Genomic DNA, 22,278 nt, shown 5'->3' with positions numbered 1-22,278 from the left:
CTTGGGGGCAGCCTCTGTTAACCCCAGATGACACCAGCAGATCTTCCTCTGCTCGCACCGAAACGATTCTTTGGGCCAGCATCGAACGAATCCAATTTACTAGCACCCGGTCTACGCCGTGCCTACTAGCAGAGTTACACATACTATCAAAAGTGGCATTATCAAACGCCCCCTCTATGTCTAAAAAGATACCCATAGCGTAGTCCCTCCTGTCGATGGCCAGCTCTATCCTTGCAACAAGGTTTTGCAGTGCCGACTCGCAGGATTTTCCACTCTGATAGGCATGCTGAAATAGAGACAGAGGGTGAGCCTTCAGCGACTTCTGACGTATGCGCAGTTCCACTAGTCGTTCGAGACTTTTCAGCATGAAAGAGGTCATGCTGATTGGTCTAAAGCTTTTGGGGCTGGTGTAGTCGTCTTTTCCAACCTTTGGGATGAAAGCGACCCTCACCATCCTCCAAGAGCGTGGTATGTAAGCCAGTGCCAGGCATGCCGAGAAGATTTTCTTCAGGGCTGCTGTCACGAACTCTGCACCCTCCTTCAGCATGGCAGGAAATATGCCATCTGGTCCGGGCGACTTGTAGTCGCCAAAAGATTTGATGGCAAATCGAATGGCGGCCACATTCACCACAGATCTGGCAACGAACCAGTCATGCCGAGAAGGTGTAGCAGCTCTGACAACTGCCTCTATCAATAAGGGCTGTTGCCGGCTGATGCTTATCTGATTACCAGGAAAGTGAGACTCCATCAGCAAGCTGAGTGTCTCACTTTTCCGCTCCGTGAAGGAGCCATCAGATTTCCTAAGTGACCCCAGCTTTGCCGTTGGGTCCCTTTTCAGGATCCTAACCAACTTCGCCGTGTCACTCAGAGATTCAATACCGCTGCAGAATTCCCTATATGAGGCTTTTTTCGATTCCCGAATAAGCCTCTTGTAGTTCTTCTGAACATCACGGTATCGCTCCCAGTCCTCTGCAAGGTTAGTCTTGAGGGCCCGGTTTAGGAGTTTTCTCGACTCACGCCTCAACATCTGGAGCTCTTGGTTCCACCAAGGAACGGGAGTCCGGCTCGGGAGAGGTCGAGTTGGACAGGCTGACTCAAAACAGTCGGTTAGGGCAGCGTTGAGTTTCTCAACAGCCGCCTCAATGGCCTGTTCTTTTCGAAGTCTTGGTGGCGCAACGTCAAGGTCCCGCAACGCCTCCCTAAACTTCTGCCAGTCTGTTTTTCTTGGGTTTCTAGAGGGCAATGGCATTTGTGCCTCCTCGCCACACTGAAACTCAATGTACCTGTGGTCCGAGCACGAATCTTCGGCAAGGACTCTCCAGTTCTTGATTGACCACCCAAGTTTTGAGTTTGATAGGGTTAGATCAATCACCTCCTGTCTTCTAGACGTTACAAACGTTGGCTGTGAGCCCTTGTTTTGTATGTCTAGGCAGGAGGACGCGATAAATTCGAATAGTCGAGAGCCCCGTCCATTGCACTTGCTGCTGCCCCAGATTGTATGCTGGGCATTAGCATCGCAACATAGGATGAGGCCCAGACTGCGCCGCTCACAGAACCTCACGAGACTAGTGGCCTTCCCGGGTGGTGGCCCTTCCAGAGCATCGTAAGGAAAGTAAGCAGATGCAATCACAAACTTCGACCATCCGCGTCTACCTCTATAACACACCTCAGCCGCTACCAGGTCTTGGCAACAGAATTGCTCAAGACCCGTCACAGTGAGATGGGATGATACTATAAGACCGGTCCTAGGTCTGCTAGAACTCCTGTCATATAGTAACGTGGCCCCTTTCAGCGCACTTAAGCCACAGAGACGGCCCCTAAAGACCCAGGGCTCTTGCACTGCTGTTATGTGGGGTAATGTGTGCAGCTGGGAAAGCCTTCTACTTAGTAGTGCAGTAGCGGCTTTGGAATGCTGCAAGTTAATTTGCGTCACCGTCAAGGGACGATAGCTACAGGAATCGTCCGAGTCAATCATTTGGGAAAGACATGAAAGCTGGCCGTCCCAAGGAAGAGACTCAGACGGTTCCCGTACCGTGAGCCCATGACATCAACACTGGCCTCGTCCACTCGCACCACAAGAGTAGCACCTTCCTTCCCGTCCCGGTTTTTACTCTTGGTGTACGAGACGACTCGCCAAAGCCTCGTGTTGATGCCCGGATTCTGGGCACGTAGACAGGATAGGACATCCGCCGTAGACAGGTCTGGATCCGGAATCCAGCAGATGGCCTTCCTGAGGGGTACACTCTCCTCGCTGTAGACTGCGAAGCGAGTGGTCCCCATGGGGGGCACGTTATTGACCGCGGTCCTGATCCACTCGAAGTTGGCCAGAGACGCGCACGTCACCTTTATGGTGCCGTCCTTTGTCTCATAGCCCTTCGCGTTGGCTTCCGGACCGGAGGCAATAACCCGACGCATCAGCTGGCTTTTGCAGTATTTGATTTCTGCATCCGTCAGCTGATGGTCGGGCCCCAGTTTTCCAACCACAGCCACAGGCCGTGGGCCAGCAGCCTTCTCGCTATAGGATGGCTTGGCCGCACCCTTGGATGTGCTTGGGCGAAGGTCCAGCTCCCGATCCTCCACTGACGAAGATTTCGCCGGGCAGACAGCTGTGCTGGACTTTTTGTCGAGGCGCCGATAGAGACGTGGCTCAGCAGAACCTTTTCCCGCCACATTGACTGGCGCCAAGACCGCGCTCGTACCTTGGGGGGTCGTGGCTCGGTCATTGGCGGCAACCGCAGGGCAGGGAGGTGTGCTGCTTTCAGCCGCCGTCTTTCTCCGCTTGCCTCGAGAGCGAGACAACTTGGGAGTGCCTGTGCCCACCGAAGACTCGGTAGCTTCCGTGGGTGTCACTTCCGCTGACCGAGGTCGTTTGGAAGACACAGACACAGAAGGGCCGGCAGAGCCACATGAGGATTTCTCCCGCATGAGCTCTGCCCGCCGCTTTCTTCTCTTCCTCCTTGCCGCGCTCTTCGATTTCCCAGCTTCTTTGGGAGGTCGTGTAGCCACCGAAGAGACCTCACAACTCAGGCCCTCAGAAGCAGGGAAACGTTTTTCAGACTCTGAAGGAGAGGAGATTGCGATAGCAACCCCCGTCTCCTCCAGGATGCGCTCTCGCTCGTAGAGCTGAGAGACTTGGGTAATGGTTGGGGCCTCCAGAATCCATGCCCCTGCCGCCGAAGCGGGTGGATTGCCACTTGTGTGGATTCCACCTGGAGTAATAGATCCTTTGTTTTCCATTACCTTTTTTTGGTTTTTTTCGGGACTCCTCCCTAGCCAGTTTGGTTCGCGGTTCGTTACGGTTACTGGAGACCGTTATTTGAAAATGCTGAAAGAATTTTTCTATCCAGAACTACGCCGAAAGAGAATTCCTTTCAACTCTGTGTGGTTTCAACAAGATGGGGCAACGTCTCACATAGCCCAGACTGTTATGACAGAGTTGCGACGAAAATTTCCCAATAAACTGATTTCAAGAAACTCCGAATTTCGTTGGCCCCCCAGGTCGCCTGACCTTACTGCTCCTGACTTTTTCTTGTGGGGTTTATGTAAACAAGAAGTTTATAAAACAAAGCCAACAAATTTGGATGAACTAAAACAATCCATTCGGGCAACAATTGCGGCTATTCCTGTCGCAACTCTCAAAGCAGCAATGAACAACTTTTTACTAAGATGCCGCACTTGTGTCAACGAGCATGGGGGGCATTTAAATTCAATTATTTTTAAAACTAGTTAAGCTATATTTAATAAAATTTAATGACCTTCAACTTGAAAAAAAAAATAAATGAATTCCATACACTAAAAAAAAAGTTATTTGAGTTTCTTAATGTAGCAAAATTCATCAGCCACCCTGTATAAGCCGAGGCGAATAGTATCACTTAAGTCGCTAAGGCTTTTTCATTTGATGATTAGTATAACATTTTTTGTTTCTTTCATTTGACAGATGACAGTTACAAATTTTATTATGTTTCAAATTGGAGAGATATAATTACTTACGTACTATAGTACTATCCTCTTCTCCCCGTGGAGCATAGGGCCTGGATAATCACCCTAAATTTAGCGCTATTGTACTCTTCTCTGCACATTGTAGCCCACGAATACCCATCGTCATTCAGTTCCCTATCGACAGTTCTTCACCAGATTTTAGCAAAGACAGCTGGCCGACAGGATTCTTGCAACTTCCAACTAAGTGCTTGCTTCGCAATATGGTTGTTCCCTTTGCAAAGTGTGAATCATATCCATTGCTATTTCCGCTTCTTGATTTCTTTGCTTTCTTATACTTGATTGATTCGATCCCAGAGCTCTTCGTTGGACGTGCGAGCAGGCCACCACAAGAATCAGCCGTAAACACTTTTTACGAAGCCTTCGATCTTATGATGAAAAGATTTCAAAAATTTCCAGGAAGAATCAGAGAAATATACGGACCAGGATGCAAATATTTTTTTGAATTTTTTTGGCGAATATTTTGGCACGTGTATTTCTACACGAAAAGCCTTTCTGGACTTGCAAGGAAGTAAAAATTTTAGGCAACCGACAATACTCGTGACAACCATGAGACACCATTTCAACCACAAATAGAGGTGATGTTCTTTACTCACAAAATGTGTTGGGACCAGATTTCTTCGAAGCCATCAATGGAAATACAATAAGCGGCAATGGCTTGTTCAAGTTCAACAAGTTCTTAATACTGAAACTGGGTAATGTAGAATTGGAAGATGTACAGTTCTAGGAAGGCTGTGCAACCACGCACACAGTGTGCACCAATATGAAGAATTTGAAAATGCTTATGCTGTCATTCTAGAACTCCTATCTATTTTCTGAATCTTATTCTGGCGTACATAAAAAAAGTCGTAGCCCCTCCAAACTTTCACGAATAATCAGAAAACACTCTAACTAGAATAATTTTAATGATTATGGGAAAAATTGCGTAAAAAGATGTGAAGTTTACATCAACACGTCTATCAGATACCATTTTCTAGGTATGGAAAAATATGTATTGCTTCACAGAAACACACAATCATAGAATTAATAAAAACATTGTATGAGACGAAGCATATTCAAGAGGTGGTAATAGTAGAGCAGCTGTTTTGGTTAAATTTTTTTCTATAATATTTTTTCGATCTCTAATTTGGCAAGCTTTGTTAAATATGGTAGTGGTAGTGGAGTTATTATCTTAGTGGCACAGCTCAGCCCCAATTAGCACAAATGATGCTATTTCCATACACCATTTGTAGAACCACTGCTTTTTATTAGGCGAACCTACTTAATTTGACTATGAATTTTCTTTTCGGAAATTTGTTTCAATTTGTCAAGTTGTTGTTGTCGTAGAGCATCCAGACTTAGGCATTCACACAGATAGTGAAATACTGTTTCCTTAGATTCTTCTTGAATGCGGCTTCTACATCTATCGTTGTGTGATATGGTCTCCCAAAGACCAATGACCGCTTATTGTTGATTAAAAAACGCTTTACCTACAATAGGTTACGCGCAATATGCGTGAAATAGACCTCAGCAAAATGAAAAATAGAAAGCCTTTCTGACAAGTCACTATTACTCATATTACCATCTCTCAAAAATTCGCATTGAGAATGAGACTTGTGTAGATTCTCTTTGGAGGATGATGAAACCACAGAACATATCTTGTGCAACGGTGCCGCCTTGGCAAAGACAAGACCGCACATCATTTATCGAGAACAAAAGGATCCGAATGAAGTCAAGAATGCTCCTGTTGAATATATTCTGAAATTTGTACGCAGTTTTACTGAAAGAATTTTGGAACTTCTAGGTTAAATAGAACCTGATGTAGTGTAGTTAAGGGTCGTAGTGCCAGTCAATAGGACTTATAAAACATGTAGTGAGACACAAAAAATCTTTTAGGTGGGCCATTAGGCACACAAATTTGTACATTAAATGCTTATCCCCTCAAGTAGATCTGACCTGTGCGCCAAAGTAAACGACTATATCGCCTGCCTTTCTCGCTTCTTCACTACGAGGAACCTACAACTTTCTCCCACGAAGTCCACGGCGACCCTCTTCACCACCTGGACAAAGGAGGTCAAACTGCAACTCAAAGTAAAAGTCGACGACACACGAATACCGACTGTTAACAACAACAAAATCTGGGGGATTTGTTTGCTCTTCTTCTCAGTGCATACAACCGCTATTGCCACTCAAATCGCTTGTTGGCACACTTGGGGCGAAGACAAAGAAATGTTGCTATCGAAATTTAATACAATAGGCCGGGTGGTTTTAAACTAAGCTGCGCCTGTCTGGTCGCCTGTAGCCAGTGACTCGCAGTGGACAAAGCTACAGACTTGTCAAAACACTGCCATTATGACTGCAACAACATGTCTTTGGATGTCTCCACTTCAACATCTACACGACGAGGCCCATATGCTCCCTGTGAAGGAGCATAATATACTGCTAAGCAAGCAGTTCCTGTTAGGGTGTTACCGCAGGTCCCACCCATACAACCACCTGCTTTAGCCTGAGCCGCTTCCCAGGTACGTCAGGAAATCTAGGACAAAACATTAACGACATTTTACCACCTTCTTAAGCTCCTGACCCCCGAATGCCGTCATCGGAGTCCAACCACCCCCCATTGCAGACGAAGAGCTCCAACTTCCCTGAGACTCCCGCGTAATTTTGGCTGAATTACGTTATGGATGCTATAGCAGGTGAAACTCCTACCTATCCAGAATTGTCCCCGACATACTAACAACACATTGAACAACACAAAACCATGTTGGTTTGGTTAAGTTAAAGACTTAGCCCGCAAAATAAATATTGTCCTTCACAATACATTCAAACAGCTTAGAAATGCTTGATGCCCAGGAAAAATCCGACTATACTTACAAACTTCATTTTTTCAGCTTTTAAGAAAACGAGTGATAATAGCAAATTTCCATTAATTTAAGAATGACGCCGTAGATAAAGATTTGCTAAAAATAATCGCAAGAGGATTTGCCAACGCTGGGCAATTCTTGAGTAAGATGCCGAAAGACCATCAGCATCTGTATTTGCTGTAGAATTAACTCTGAAGAAGTCTTCATTTACTCAGTCAGTCAAGCAGCTATAAAAGCGCTAGAATCTAAAACGCACTCATCAAAAACAGTCAGAGAATACTTTAAACTTCTAAATGGCGCATCTGAATACCACGAAGTACACCTTATTTGGGTGCTAGGCCACCGGAATGTAGCAGGAAACTGCAAAGCAAATGAACGTGCTCAGATTGGTACAACTCTTGATATCCAATTCGATAAGACGATGCTACCTATGCCTCTAGCCACTTGTAAATTACTAAGAGATAGGGAAACCATCAGCAAGGTAAATACAATTGGGCAAAACCTCACTACAAGCGAACTAAGGAAACAGACATGGCCGAAATGGAACAGCGGTTGCTCGAAAAGCCGATTGATCCGGGTGTTTCTGGCGGATTGCTTCGCGAAAATTGGGCATAACTTGCAGGTAATATTCCTTATTGACCATTTTACACTACAATCGAAGAAAACGGTAAGCAAAATTTTTACATTCGACGCTCTTTTTTCGGTCTTGGTTCGTGCGGCAAGCTTCCATTCCGATGATTCAGCTTTGGTTTCCACGTCATAAACATAAACCAACGTTTCGTCACCAGTTATGAGCCTCTGGAGCAAATTTGGGTTATCGCGGACAGAGTCCAACATCTCGTTAGCAATGTTCATGCGCTGGTCGAAGTGAGCAGTTTTGGTACGAACTTTGCGGCGACCCGTCTCATGCCCAAATTATTGAAAAAAATCGAGTGGCCCGAGCCAATCGATATGTCTATGTTCTCAGCAACTTCTCTAACGGTGATTCGACGATTGGTCAATAGCATTTTCTTCACTTCATCAATTTTTTCGTCTGTTGTTGAAGTGCTCGGGCGTCCGGCATGCTTTTCGTCGTTCACATCTTCTCGGCCTTCTGAGAACATTTTGTACCACCGATAAACGTTGCTTTAGCCCAAAGTAGCTTCTCCGTGTGCCACAGTCAACATTCGGAATGCATCCGCGCACTTAATTTCGTCTTTTACACAAAATTTGATACAGGTTCTTTGATCCATCTGTTTGAATAGGTAAAAATCGAGTACGAGCCGAAACACGTGCAAGCAAAGCAGCTGTCAACTATTAACTGAACTGAACGTCGGCATGAGTGAGAGACATGAGTCCAATATATCGCCACAAAAAAATCGAAATTCGAATATACGCAACCTGCGAAAATTCAAAATTCGCAATATGTCTTTGCGACACCCTACTTACCCTACCCACCCTACTTACATACCTACCCACTTAACTCTGTTATCACTCTGACAAGTCAACAAAAACCCTCAGCCACTTAGTGATTATATTTATTAAAATTGAATGGGCTATAGAACTGCTTATCTTATTTTTTTGGTTTTTTTTGTGTTTTTTTTTAGATTCTGCTGAAAAAGTTTGTAATTTGTCTGACAATCTATCAAATTTCTATAAATTTCTAAACTCTGATTTATTTGATGTTATGTTGTAGAATTAACCATACTTTTATGAGAAATTAATGAAAATTAAAAAATCTAATGAAAAGTACTCAAAAGTGGTCAAAATGTTGTGGTACTATAGTTTTTTGGGGGCTGTATATTAAAAAATTTGTTTCAAACACACTCAACTTTCGCCGAAACTTTAGCCTTGGCCTGGCTACCGATATATTTTAAAGTGTTATTCGCAAATCTATAATTCAAAATGTGTACACTTTATCATTTTTGTATTTATTCCCATGAAATGGCTCTTGCACGTTTTTCCATTTTTCTTAGTTGACTTGAAAGGCAAACATTTACACAAACTTTTTTGTGCACCAAATCTATGCGACCATGAATACGAATATTTATTTTTATGCTAATATGTGTGTGTATGTGTTAAAAGCGCTGTTTTTACAATTTTGTTTTACTTTTCCGGTTAAATAAATGGAAGTGAAAAGTTAAAAATTTATGAAAAATTGCGAGCGCACATGTTTTTGCATACATATGCATGTGTCTGATTTTTGCCAGAGTTTATATTAGCGTAAAGACGTGTATTCGCGTGTGTGTGTGTGTGTGTGTATGTGTTCGTGTGGGTTTGCTTTTTGTGACTCTTTTACAAATAAATTCATGACTATTACAAATGAAAAACTGCTCGTGAGATTATAGTCGTTTTCAGGTCAACAAAAGAGAGATGATAAAAATACGCGCACTGCACAAAGTTTAGCTGTGAGATGAGTGGCCTCAACTCACAAACAAACAATAACAGTGAAGGGCTCAATTCAGGCTCACATACACACGCACTTAATTATAGCTTATAAATAATGTGAAAAGCTGGTATTTAACTCACGTAGAATTGAGAAAAAATAGCAAGTAAGGTGTACGCAAAGAAAAAACCCAATAGTCGACAGTGAATTTTATTATGAATAAAAATTTTTAAATACAATTTCTGTATATTTACTACCGCAATGTGAAAATATGCTGCTAATAGGTGTGACTTATCATCAGGCTAATAGTATTTCATTTAAAAAATTAACAAGAATGTTTAAAGTCTCTCAAATAGTATATTTCGGCAAGGCAGTTTTTATTATATCGTCAAGCAAAAAGTTCAGAGTGGCATTTTGTTGACAGCCATACACGCGGAAAACAGTGGCAAATATAATGTCGACAACAGCGACAAGTCAACACGCCGAAATAAGCAAACGCACACACACAGATACACACAACAGTTGGCTTACATTCCTACTGATTTGGAAAAAGAGATTTCATTTTTACCACTATGCATGTGTACGTGTGTACATACGTACATACGTACACTTTACAAGCTCACATCCAACGTATTATAACTTTTTTGCTCCACTTCTTTTGTTGAGAATTACACTCGCATTTCACGTTCACAGCAAATTGGAGAGAAAAGATGCGGAAAACATTTTCACACTGCTGTCACATTAACATTGTGACATGTTTAAATACCCTACAGCCAATCGTAGTGGCTTAGAACTAACTCAGGACCAACTCTGTGGGTGACGATGCTAAGGTGAAGTTCGCTGATGATGTTCAGCGGAGTGTGCATTTTCCACCCAAGCTGTGCAGGGCAGGTACCCTCTTAAACAGCTTATTACATTAGATGCTGAGGCGTCATGCCTTTTCCACCGCACAGGGTGCATGCGGGAACTTTTTTCACATAGAAAAAAAAGCCGAGCACGGAAAAAAATCAACAAAAATCAACGATATTTTGCAGGCAACTTGCACTTTGTTGTATTGAAATTCATCCAAATAACAAATAATCACAAATAATAATAACCAATCACATTTATTGTATCAAACTGCATACCAAGAAAAAATCTAAAACTCCAGTTAAAAAGTTTTGCTGAATTTTGAAAAAATGTTTAAGATTTTGTACAAATTCAGAAACTTTGCCTTATATGGATTTCGTTGCGGTATGGGCTTTATTTTTATTAAAAATAGTGGTGCGTTAATAATTTTTCAGCAATAGAAATTGTAGGGGTACGATTTGATAGCGGCTAGAGCACATGGTGAAATGATTTTTGGAGGTGTGCTATTTAGCAGACCGTTATTCGGCTCTCAGAGAATTTGACAGAATCAGCTAATGGACTCACGTCCCTTGGGTCATGCTTAGAAAAACGATGAGATTGTGTTGGCGACATACGAAAAAATTCAACCAATGATACTTCGTTGCCGTCTGAACAACAGCTGATTGGACGAGTGTGTAAATATACGTGAAATGATCGTGCAGAATTCGGCTGCCAAATCCCCAAGTGTCGAGCCAGTTAAAGTTCCCCTCAAATTTTCTTTTTCACCATAGTTCAAGAGCAAACCTTATGAATCTATTCATTCGACGCAAAACTTGCCACACGACGTTCTATGAATATAATTTTTTTTGTAAACCAAAAACTTTGGTTCTGTTGTAGGTTTATATTAACTAGATGCCTGCATTTTTTTTTTCATAAAAACATGAAAAAGCCGCCGCCAGAATTGATGACTATACGAGCGCGATTTATGGCATTTTCCATAACTATTATCAGAAGTTCCGACAGTAGCACCTGATATTCTTGGATGTTATTTTATTCAAGATCATAAAGACCCTGCTGTCTTAGCGTTGTGACTCCAAATAGCCTATTAAAAGTAGCCTGGAACCGTTCAATTAAGCGAACTTGTCAAGCAATGCAAATCGCCATAACGCAATTTTAGGCGAACCAGATATACAACCTTTAGGATCTCAATTTAGGAATTTCATACGCCAACCACACTCTCTCTAGTCCCAATTCATCCTATTTATGAAAGAAAAAGTCAGTGAGCATAGTTCTGTAGTGCTCACCAGCCACCAGACGTTTGGTTAGCGGCGTTTTTGAAAAAATAAGTACTGATAGAGCCTCCAGCGTTTGCAGCACGCCATGCAGTAATTTTGAGCAGGTACATAGCTTTTCTTTGATAGATAATATGTGGGTTTTTGGTGCCCCAGAAGCGATAATTTTGCTCTTTACCTATCCACAGAGATGGAGAGGGGTATTTTCGTTCATAATGATTTTCGATGGAAAAAATGTCTTGTTCGCATGGAGTGGAGTTTTAAAATAGGTTGAACGTAAATTGTAGTAATTTAGCGACCAACAGCTTCCCGCTGATCACTACCTATACTTTTCAAGGTAACATTTTGAAGTCTCTGTTACGACCGCCAATTCATGCCTAGTTGCGTGGCACGTCGCCAGTACGACACTCCGGGACTCTCTACCAAATACATTCTCAGCTACTGTTTCGATGCTATCAGCAGAACTGAGGTCGAATAGAGCTGGCAGCATCTTTGGTTGCTTCATACTCTTCAAAGCGAGCGGCTAAGCGCCATTGCCTTTGGTGATAGACGATCAGGAAATGTGTGCCGAAATTCCCTCTACGCCAACACCACCGACGAATTATTCTGCAAAGAAAGCGCCTACATCAACTGCCGCGGTACGTTTCTAAATTTACAAGTTTTCCCGATTTTGTTATATTTTTTTACCATAAAAAAATGATAAATGTTTAGTTGAAAAAAATTTCAGCAAATGTTGAATTAAATAACTAATCAAGGAAATACAGGGTGGCTGATGAATTTTGCTACATTAAGAAACTCAAATAACTTTTTTTTTAGTGTATGGAATTCATTTATTTTTTTTTTCAAGTTGAAGGTCATTAAATTTTATTAAATGTAGCTTAACTAGTTTTAAAAATAATTGAATTTAAATGCGGCTTTGTATACCATAATTGGCGAAATTTTCGCACAAATAGCTTTCTAGGCCACCTAAGCAAGGGTTGTTCCAACTTAAAATTTTGTGCTAGATACTTCTTGAATAAATGTAACAGGATTGGAAGTAAAAAAATCAATTCAAAGTAAAAAAAAAAAGAAATAGGGCCGAAAGAGTTAAGCCTGTGGAAATATTCAATGAATTCCCAACTGCATATAAAACGAACGCATCACTCTTGAAGAGCACTTACAAGTAGTAAGAGCGCTTATAAACTGGCGATTCTTCTTTGGAGGAGTCTCGAGAAAGACAGTTAAAATCTTCGTACAATGAATAAAAATATTGACCCGCTAAAAGGAAAAAATTACGAAGCTCCATAAAAGACCCAAGAAATGAGAGCTCTTGAATAGATCTTAAACGCCATGGTGATAACGCGAATATCTACAGTACATGAAGTAATCTGTGCGATGGGTTTCATAAATCTAAAACACAACATCCCAATTTTCTGGCTATGGTTTCCACACGATTGCGCTACATGCCATACAAGGGACGCAGCGCCCCCCAGACGCGACGAAGAAATTTGACGGCTGGGATTACACGACAAACGTTCATCCACTGGTCGCCACGAATAGGCCACTTAACACCTCTCGACTATTTTCTCTAGTGCCTTGTGAAGTCCTTAGGGTAGACTTTAGTTGAAGCTGTGCTAATTGCAGAAGTAATTGTGTGTAGATAGGCGCAGACAAGAGTGAAGAAAATCGTTGATTCTGTATAATTCTTTCTTATCATTAGTTTTTGTTCACCGCTCTCGTCAGCATAAATACTGATGCCTCTACAAGTGCAATATTTTTCTAAAATCCCAAACGCACATTTTAACTGAAATTTAAATTCTTTAATCCGAATTTTTAGAAAATTATAAGTGCAGTTTTATTGCCCAGCAAGTTTAAAGTGGTCAAGAACTGGCGTACATTTTTTTCAATTTTATCAATATATTCACATTAAAATCTGTGCAAAATATACCATAAAAACATTAAGAATACTGATAAAAATCACTATAAAGCAATGATGTAGAAAATTTAAAAAAGTTTAAAAAGTATTCGTAACTAAGCCTGTCCTCACTGACGGCTCCAAAATGTAATCTCTCTAAATCAGCCAATTTATCTATTCACTCAAAACTGCCGAATACCTCTAATGTTTTTCAGGCAGAAGTCTTTGGGGTCCTGTAGGCATGCAGGATGCGTAGGAAACAAGGGAGCGAGGGAGATATCACCAGTTGTTCCGATAGTCAAGTTGCGATCAAGACCCTGTCGACGCCATGGTACAGATCCAAATTGATCAGGTTCTAAAGGGAGGAGATGAAATCTCTTGGGAGTGCTGGTAACATTTATCTGATCACGGTTCCAGGACAGAGGACCATAAAAGGAAATAAAATTGCTGATGAGCTTGCGAGGAAGGGGACTGCATTGGTTTCAGAGGTATCGAATCCGGTCATCGGCATCCCCCTGGCTGTTGTTAAAGGGGGTTTGCCCAACTTATTTCTCACGAAAGCACAGATCAGATGGAGCCTTAGTACAAGAGACGTAGGACACAGATAGTCCTGGGGACTACATTCCATACAATTTCCAAGCTTATAGCTGTGCTTACTGGTCATTAAATGATCGATGCTCACGAAAAAAATTGGATCTACCATTTAATACTCATTGGTGGGATCGTTCAGAGAAGGAGACTAATGAGCATTTTCCCTCTAAATATTCGTTTTTTTTCAGCCAGACGCTTAAAGTCTCCAGTGCTCCAACCTTAATCTCATCAAGCTTCTCCATTACATCAACAGCTCTGGTTGGCTGTAGATAACTTAATGTTGGAGGTCTCAAATTGGTATCAAAATGGCACTGTAGTGCTACTTGGAGAGTACCAGTCTGGTACTTCAACGATTTCATTTACCTATGAATGGATATAGATGAGAATTTCACACTTTCTTTTTCATTATTGTAGTTTTGATTTTTTGTAACTTTTAAATTCCCAAATTTCTGTTTATTAAATACTTTCCAACAAATAACTTCCCATTTTTTCAGTTTCGCCTAAATTTTTGGTAAATTTAAATCCAAATTTGTCACATTCAATTGTATCCATTCTGAGAGTTTCACTGGATGCAGTTTAAAGTTTCATGCAGATTATAAAACTCGTCGAATTTCAGTCTTTTCTCATTAACAGGGTATGCAAAGAATTTGGGGGGTCCCTGAGAATTGTTAAGTAAATGCTAAATTGTACTTGAAGACAGCAACAGCATTTCCTCTTTTTTGTCACTTCTTCTTCGATTTGCTTCACCATCAAACTAAAATAGTACTGCGGTCTTCAGTCTTATGCCAGCATTAACATCAACTCACCCCTAGAGCTGGTTTTTTAGTACGCGTTAAACTTTTTTGTCGTTCAAGGTCAGCATGCAATTTTCCGATAAAATTAAATCTAACCAGTCAAGCTGAGTTAAACTGTGTTCAATTATCAGCTGTGGCCGTATCGTTAGCTGTGATTGCAAGAAATTTTAACGGTTTTTTGCACTCCGGTATAAATTCATTCGATTCTACTAATTCTAGCAAAAAGTTCACTTCACTTGTTGAAAAACAACATTTTTTCTTACGAACATTTTTATAAAGGGTAATACAAAATAATTTTTTTTACAAAGGGCATTTTAAATGACGCGTATATTCTTTAAAAACAGCTTTTAACAATTATTTAAAAAATGAGAAGAAAATACTAAAATAATTGAATAATTAATTGTCCACCATGAGCCTCTTTACACGTTAAATTCTCCAAGCAGTCGATGCATGAATGTCTCCTTCTTTATAACGTCGAGATATCGATGTTGAAGGTTGAAAGTTGTTGTGTTGTTCAACAACACTTTGCGCTACAGCAGCAATATTCTCTTCAGAACGTTTAGTTTTTGGCCTGGCAGTGCTCTTTCTATCCTCGACAGAACCAGTTTCTGGAAATTTTTTACCAACCTTTGAATTATCGACTCATTCGTACGATTATTTCCAGCGAAAAAATCACAAACTTCGCGATATGTTGTTCTTAAATATCGATAGTTTCCATAACAAGTTTGAATAACTTTAACGCGTTGTTCGATCGTATAAAATTATGCACCTATCCACTTGACAAATGTCGAAGATGATATAAAAAAGATACCGTCTAGGAATTATTCCCCACTGACATCTAGGCGTCACTTTTGAAAGACCCCTCATTAGCAACACCATCGCCGACTTAGGACAAATTATTATTATGCAGTCCTCATACGAGGTAGTAGAGGGCGCCCACTATCCCAGTCTTCATCTTATGCACACTATTACATTCACGTTCATGAAGTGTATGGCCTGTAACTAGTTCTTAAGGACACTTCTCAACTTCTTCCTGCTTGCTACAAGTAAATACAAATACATCTACACAGCCATACGCACATGTAAATTTATGTATGTGTTCAGAGCCCTTTTTAGAACAAAATAAGCAATTATTTTGAGTTGCTAACCAATCTCATTTGTTGTCGTATTCGTATGCCTGTGTGAAATAACATTTCTTGTCAACAACTTGTTTAACAAAAAAGTAAAAGCAAAACTCTGTAACACAAAACACAACAAATAAGCCTTAAAGTGAAATGAATGTAAACAATCAAAATGCAGTAAAACTTAGAAAATAATATAATATATTCACAGGTTATTTCAGCTTGCATGCCATTCTACATTTAACGCAATATCTTCGTCTGTCAATTTTGTAAGACAGTGGAAACGTATGTACGGATGTAGGTGAGTTCGCAAATGCACATACATATGTATACAGGGTTATCAAGAAAATCGTGCTAGACACGCCTGGACTTTATAATTTGGGTCATGTCTGATTAATTTAGTTACATGAAAGGATACTCAAAATTAACCGCTTTCGAGATATTCGATTTTAAAATTATTTTTAAAAATATTTTTTTTTGCGCACGTCCACTTTTTTGATGTTAGTTCAAAGGCATGATTTTCTCTCTATTTTTCGATGAAAGGTATATCAATCAACAGAAATCGTCAACACAATTTGAACCAATACCTAAAAAGTCAAAAATGGCTGCTTGACAAAGTTTTCAACATACGATTTTTCACTAAGGGTTTCCTACTTCACGTCATTAATAAAAATTGTATTTGAACTATTCGGAAAATTATTTTAAAAACTATTACGTCCTTTAGCCATATCGTATTCTAAGCATAACGCTTTGTTCGGAGGACTAGGAAACTTTTAAAGGAACAGGCAAACAAATTTTTTTTAAGTTATCTTTAAAATCGAATATCTCGAAAATGGTTAAGTTTTGGACATCACATCAAATAACCAAATTAATCAGAAATAACTTATTTCCGGCCACTGTTGCCGTATGGGTTGCTTCATGACTATCATTCAGAAGTGCGTAGGTTCGAATATCCGTACATAAAATAACAAAATGATAATAAACGTTTTTTCTAATAGCGGCAGGCAATGGTACAACTCTGAGTGTATTTCTGCAATGAAAAAGCTCCTTATAAAAAATATTTGCCCTTCGGAGTCGGCTTAATACCGTAGGCCCCTCCATTTGTGGAACAGCATCAAGAAGCACACCACAAACAGGAGAAAGAGCTCGGTAAACACCCAAAAAGGGTCCGAGCGTCAATTACATATATAACCAAATTTACTTAACACTAGATTGCCCAAGAAAGTCATTTTGCTGCTTTTTAATATTAATTAGAAGACAATGATGCAATGATGACACAGTTTCTTAGAATATTGTAACATTTTGTGCAGCATATGGTATAAATGAGCTTAATAATAATTGTAGGTGCCTGCCTCCTTCCTCCTTACCTTATCCTCTCTACTTTCGTCAGTTCCAGTATATATGTGGTATACCTACTTTTCACAATGTTGCAATTTGGGTCGCTTTTGTGCAATAAAGTTATATGAAGTGTGGTTAAGTTTCAAGTTCCGATGTTGATTTTCAATAAAATACATTTTTTTTAAGAAATTAGTATCATTTCTCTTTATTATGATAATAATGGTATATCTCAATTACGTATGGAACAAAATATCGGCAAAATGGCCGCTGTGGTCTCGGCGGCACACCTCCATCCGATGGACCAAATTTTCGATGACGCTGAGGCATAATTGAGGTTCTATGCCATTAATGTGCCGAATTATCTCACCCTTTAGCTCTTGAATTCTTGCTGGCTTACCGACGTACACCTTTTCTTTCAAATAACCCCAAAGAAAGAAGTCGAGCGGAGTCGTAGACGTTTAGATGTGGTTCACATTCAACATCGGCCCTTGAAATTTAACCACCCTTTAGTTAGTAAGTATCAGCCTTTCTAGTATTAATTATCTAGGATGCCTTTCCCAGTAGTCCTGTATATAAAGCTTGATTCAGAATATATTTTTTCATCTCGGACCAAAATTAAGTTAAGTTAGACGTGCCGTTCTCATCAAGAGTTCACTGGGTAGTCTTTGGAACAGATTCTTCATAGATTCTTTTGGCTTGTAGAAAGTTCTCCCTGCTCTATCTCTACATGCTCGTAAGCCATCCCGATCTTCCGATCACTTAGGCGAATTCAATCAGCCCGCTTAAGCCACGAAACTGTGCGTAAATTATCCAAGTATTTGAAGAAATAGTTTCACGGAATTTTTAAAGCCTATTCCTCAAATTGCATTGTACAAGAACATGAAGTGCTCAACTGACTTCACCCCTTCTTAATTCCTTCAATATCTACAGAAATCATTACGCTGCGCTTCGAACCTAACATGTATGTTTTTGCACATTAGTCCATTGATAACCCTTTAATATTTCCGTTAGATGTCGTATATTCGTTTGCTAGTGTCTCACCTCCGTATTCCCCGTTCATGGAGTGATGATCAAAATCAAAGCAATACTCTGCAAATAAGTACTCACACTAGTCCACCTACTGCTGGTAGCTGCACTGCTATGCTTTGAAGCATGCGAGATCTGTAGTCTTAGAGAGATTTTTATGCTAGGACTTGAATTTCCCAAGTACTTAATTATACCTTTTCACTCATTTTTCTGCTTTCGCAATAGTCCACTATTTCGGTAGATGTCACTTTTGAAGCTGTCATTTTTTTGATATTTGACAAGTAGAAACTACGCCATTAATAAAAATGGAACGATACACGCTTAAACAAGGCATTGAAATTATTAAAATTCACTATAAAAATGGTGAAAATTTGGCGGAGGCGCTTCGTAAAACTCGAAAATTTTTGGGTCATCGTGAAGCACCTTGTCGGACCGCAATACAGAAATTGGCGAACAAATGCGCGCTGTTGGGACAAGTTAGTGATGTGAAGAATAAAACCCGTGCACGTCGCTGAAGAACAGCCGAAAATATTGCCTTTGTAACCGAAAGTGGTGAAGAAAACCCAGGTTTGTCCATTCCTCGTCGTTATTTGGAATTAGGCATTCCACAAACGTCATTACAGCGTATTTTACATAAAGATTTGGGTCTTAAGGCTTATAAAGTGCAGTTAACACAAGAACTCAAGCCGGCCAATCATTTGCAACGTCGTGTCTTTGCTGATTGGGTCGTTGAAATGGATGAAAACGATCGGGAATTCCATCGAAAAATCATCTTGAGTGATGAGGCCCATTTCCACCTCGGTGGCTTCGTCAGCAACCAAAATTGTCGGATCCGCGACTCAGAAAATACAAGAGTTATTGTTGAAAAGCCTCTCAATCCTCAACGTGTGACTGTTTGGTGCGGTTTATGGTCTGGCAGAGTCATTGGACCTTACGTTTCGAAAATGAAGCTGGAGCAACAGTTACGGTGAATGGCTTGCGAGATGATTAACGATTTTTTATGGCCGGAATTGGATGGTATTGATCTGGACAACGTTTATTTTCAACAAGACGGCGCTACGTGCCATAGAAGCTATGCATCCATTGATCTTTTATCAAAATAACGCCTCTTATTGGAAAAGCCTTTATTACCGAAGAAATTTTTGTAAGAATGCTCGTAATTCTTGAACATTTATCGAGTTAATCATTGCTAGCTTAAGAGCCTTGAACGCAGTTTGACTACCTGTAAAGAAAGAGAGTTTTGAGTAAACGAAAATTACGCGTCTTCTTATTCTCCTTTTTTCTTTCTTCTGTCTTCTTTCTTCTTCTTCTTCGTCTTCTTCTTCTTCTATAACAGCAGCACATATCCATTTATATACTCACTCAAAACACCGAAATTCTTAGAGTATAATCTTATACATTTGAATTATACTACTATGCATTCACTTTTATGGAACACTGTATTTGTATTCTCATATAAAGCTTAGTTTAGTTTATTCTGCAATTCCAACACAAAACGACACCACAAATAGGCTACTTACATGTATTTTACTGCTGTTGTACACACATGAATACATGCATACATATATACGTTTATGCATACCCTGCAGGGAAAAGCCCAACTAGCATAGAAACATTCTTGTTCAGTTATTGGCCTTTAGTAAAGTGTGGTTAAGTTTCAAAGGCCGGTGTTGATTTTGAATAAAATGAAATTTTTTTTAGAAATTATTGTCATTTCTCTTTATTATGATAATACTGGTATAACTCAATTACGTATGGAACAAAATATTGGCCAAATGACCGCCACGGCTTCGGCGGCACACCTCCATCCGATGATCCAAATTTTCGATGACGCTGAGTCATAATTGAGGTTCTATGCCGTTAATGTGCCGAATTATCTCATCCTTTAGCTCTTGAATTGTTGCTGGGTTATCGACGTGCACCTTTTCTTTCAAATAACCCCAAAGAAAGAAGTCCAACGGTTTCAAATTGCATGATCTTGGCGGCCAATTGACATCGCCGCAACGTGAGATTATTATTATTTATTATTAGAAGGCCATTACGCACTGCGACCAGAGCTGATCTATTGTGAAAGGCCTATTTTGTAACCCTAGAGTTTTAGGCTTTTTAGAAATTTTAGCACAGTTTTGGGTTTGTTGTTCCAAAGATTGCATGGAGATACTACGATACCACCAAGGTGGTGAAGTCTTTGTCTGCCCAACGCAGGACACTCACAAAGCACATGTTCTGAGCTTTCTATGTCCATTTCGCAAAAGCGGCAGACATTGGTCTCGGATAGACCAATATTGTTTAGATGGTACCTCAGGCTGCAGTGACCTGTGAGGTATCCAGTTAAAAGACGCAGATCTACTCTGTTTAGTGAGAGAAGTTTGTCAGATATTCCTTTGTTGGGACTTAGGAATAGTTTGGCTTGACGCTGACCGGCACAGTTTAGCCAGTGTGCGGCAAGTTTTCTTTCCTCCCATTTCCTAAGGAATTCATTAATGTGGCCTTTTGTCAGTCCACAGAAAGGCTCAGGACCAGTAAGTTGCATATTTGGTCCTCGTTTTGCAAGGTCGTCAACCATTTCATTTCCCTCATGTCCTTCATGTCCCGGAATCCAACATAGTGTTACTGTGTTGAGGTTTCCTAACGTGTTTAAGAGGTTTAGGCAATCGTTTACCAATTTAGAGGTGATGGTTGTAGATAAAAGGGCTTTTAAAGCCGCTTGGCTATCTGAAAGTATGTAGATGTGAGTACCTCTCATTTTCCTTCTGAGGCATTCTCTCACACATATTTCAATGGCATGTATTTCTGCCTGGAATATTGTTGGGTAGGATCCCATCGGAATCGATTTTTTGAATTTGGGCCCATTGATTCCTGCCCCTGTTCTACCATTTTCCAATTTGGACCCATCAGTAAACCATAGCTGGGAGCCAGGTTTGAAGGTGATAGAGTTAGTTCTCCAGTCTGTTCGTTCATTGATTATAACTTGGAAGTTCCTGAAGAGTATTGGTTTGGGTGATAGTATATCATCCCTATGAAGAATGGGACTATGTAGGAAGTCTTCTAAGATCTTTAAATGTCCTTTCATATCCCCACTTTTAAGTTCAGATATACCTTTTAGTCTTAAGGCACTCGATCGAGCTTCCCTTTCAATTAGAATTGGAAGCGGTGGTATGTTCAGGAGCACACCCAATGCATCCGTGGGACACGTTTTTATAGCCCCTGTAATACCAACACATACCAGGCGATGCAGTTTGCTTAATTCGTTTGCCGCCTTTCTTTGCTTGACCTTGGGCCACCATGCTAAGGATGCATAAGTGACTATGGGTTTTACAACTGTGGTGAATGTCCAGAAGGTCATTCTGGGGCTTAGTCCCCATGTCTTACCAAAAAGCCTTGTACAGGCAAAGAATGCCCTTGTGGCTTTTGAAGTAACTCTCTCAATATGGGAGTTCCACGTGAGATTATTCGGCCATCAAATTTTTCGCGCAAAAGAGCCATTGTTTCGTTAGCTGTGTGACAAGTGGCACCGTCCACATCCATATCTTCCAATGCGGGCCATAAAAAGTTCGTTATCATCTCACGATAGCGAACACTATTCACAGTAACTGCCCGACCGGCCTCATTTTGGAAAAAATACGGCCCAATGATGCCGCCGGCCCATAAACTGTACCAAACAATCACTCTTTGTGGGTGCATTGGTTTTTCGGCAATCACTCTTGGATTATCATTCGCCCAAATGCGGCAATTCTGCTTATTAACGAATCAACTGAGGTGAAAATGTACCTCATCACTGTAGATGATTTTCTTCGAAAATTGGTCATTCACTGTTGTCATTTGCCTTACTTATATGTAATTAGTAGTAGTAGTATTTGTTGAGCATCTTCCTAAGCTATGGATTGTCGCTAGTTATCTTAATTTTGGGGATAAAGTAAACAAATTAGAATTCATTCTGAACTCTAAACTTAAATGAAGTGATTATTGAAATTGGGTGGTTAGATATGTGTACGCCGAACTGCGAAAACTGAGAGTCTCAGCTCCATTTGCACAAGGATTAAATTAGTGATCTAGTTAATTATGCCAGTTGTTACTTACTCTGAGGTGGGACTCCGTAAAATAGATTCAGTATCTTTGAATAAAGTTAACGTAGCAATTAACAATGTTAATCGCTGGGTATATGGGATCGGCATATATTATATTTTTCT

The sequence above is a fragment of the Anastrepha obliqua genome, chromosome 5, assembly GCF_027943255.1.
Source record: "Anastrepha obliqua isolate idAnaObli1 chromosome 5, idAnaObli1_1.0, whole genome shotgun sequence".
NCBI classification, from domain to species: domain Eukaryota; kingdom Metazoa; phylum Arthropoda; class Insecta; order Diptera; family Tephritidae; genus Anastrepha; species Anastrepha obliqua.
The sequence above is the reverse complement of the archived record's forward strand: the minus strand, read 5'-3'. Positions refer to the sequence as shown.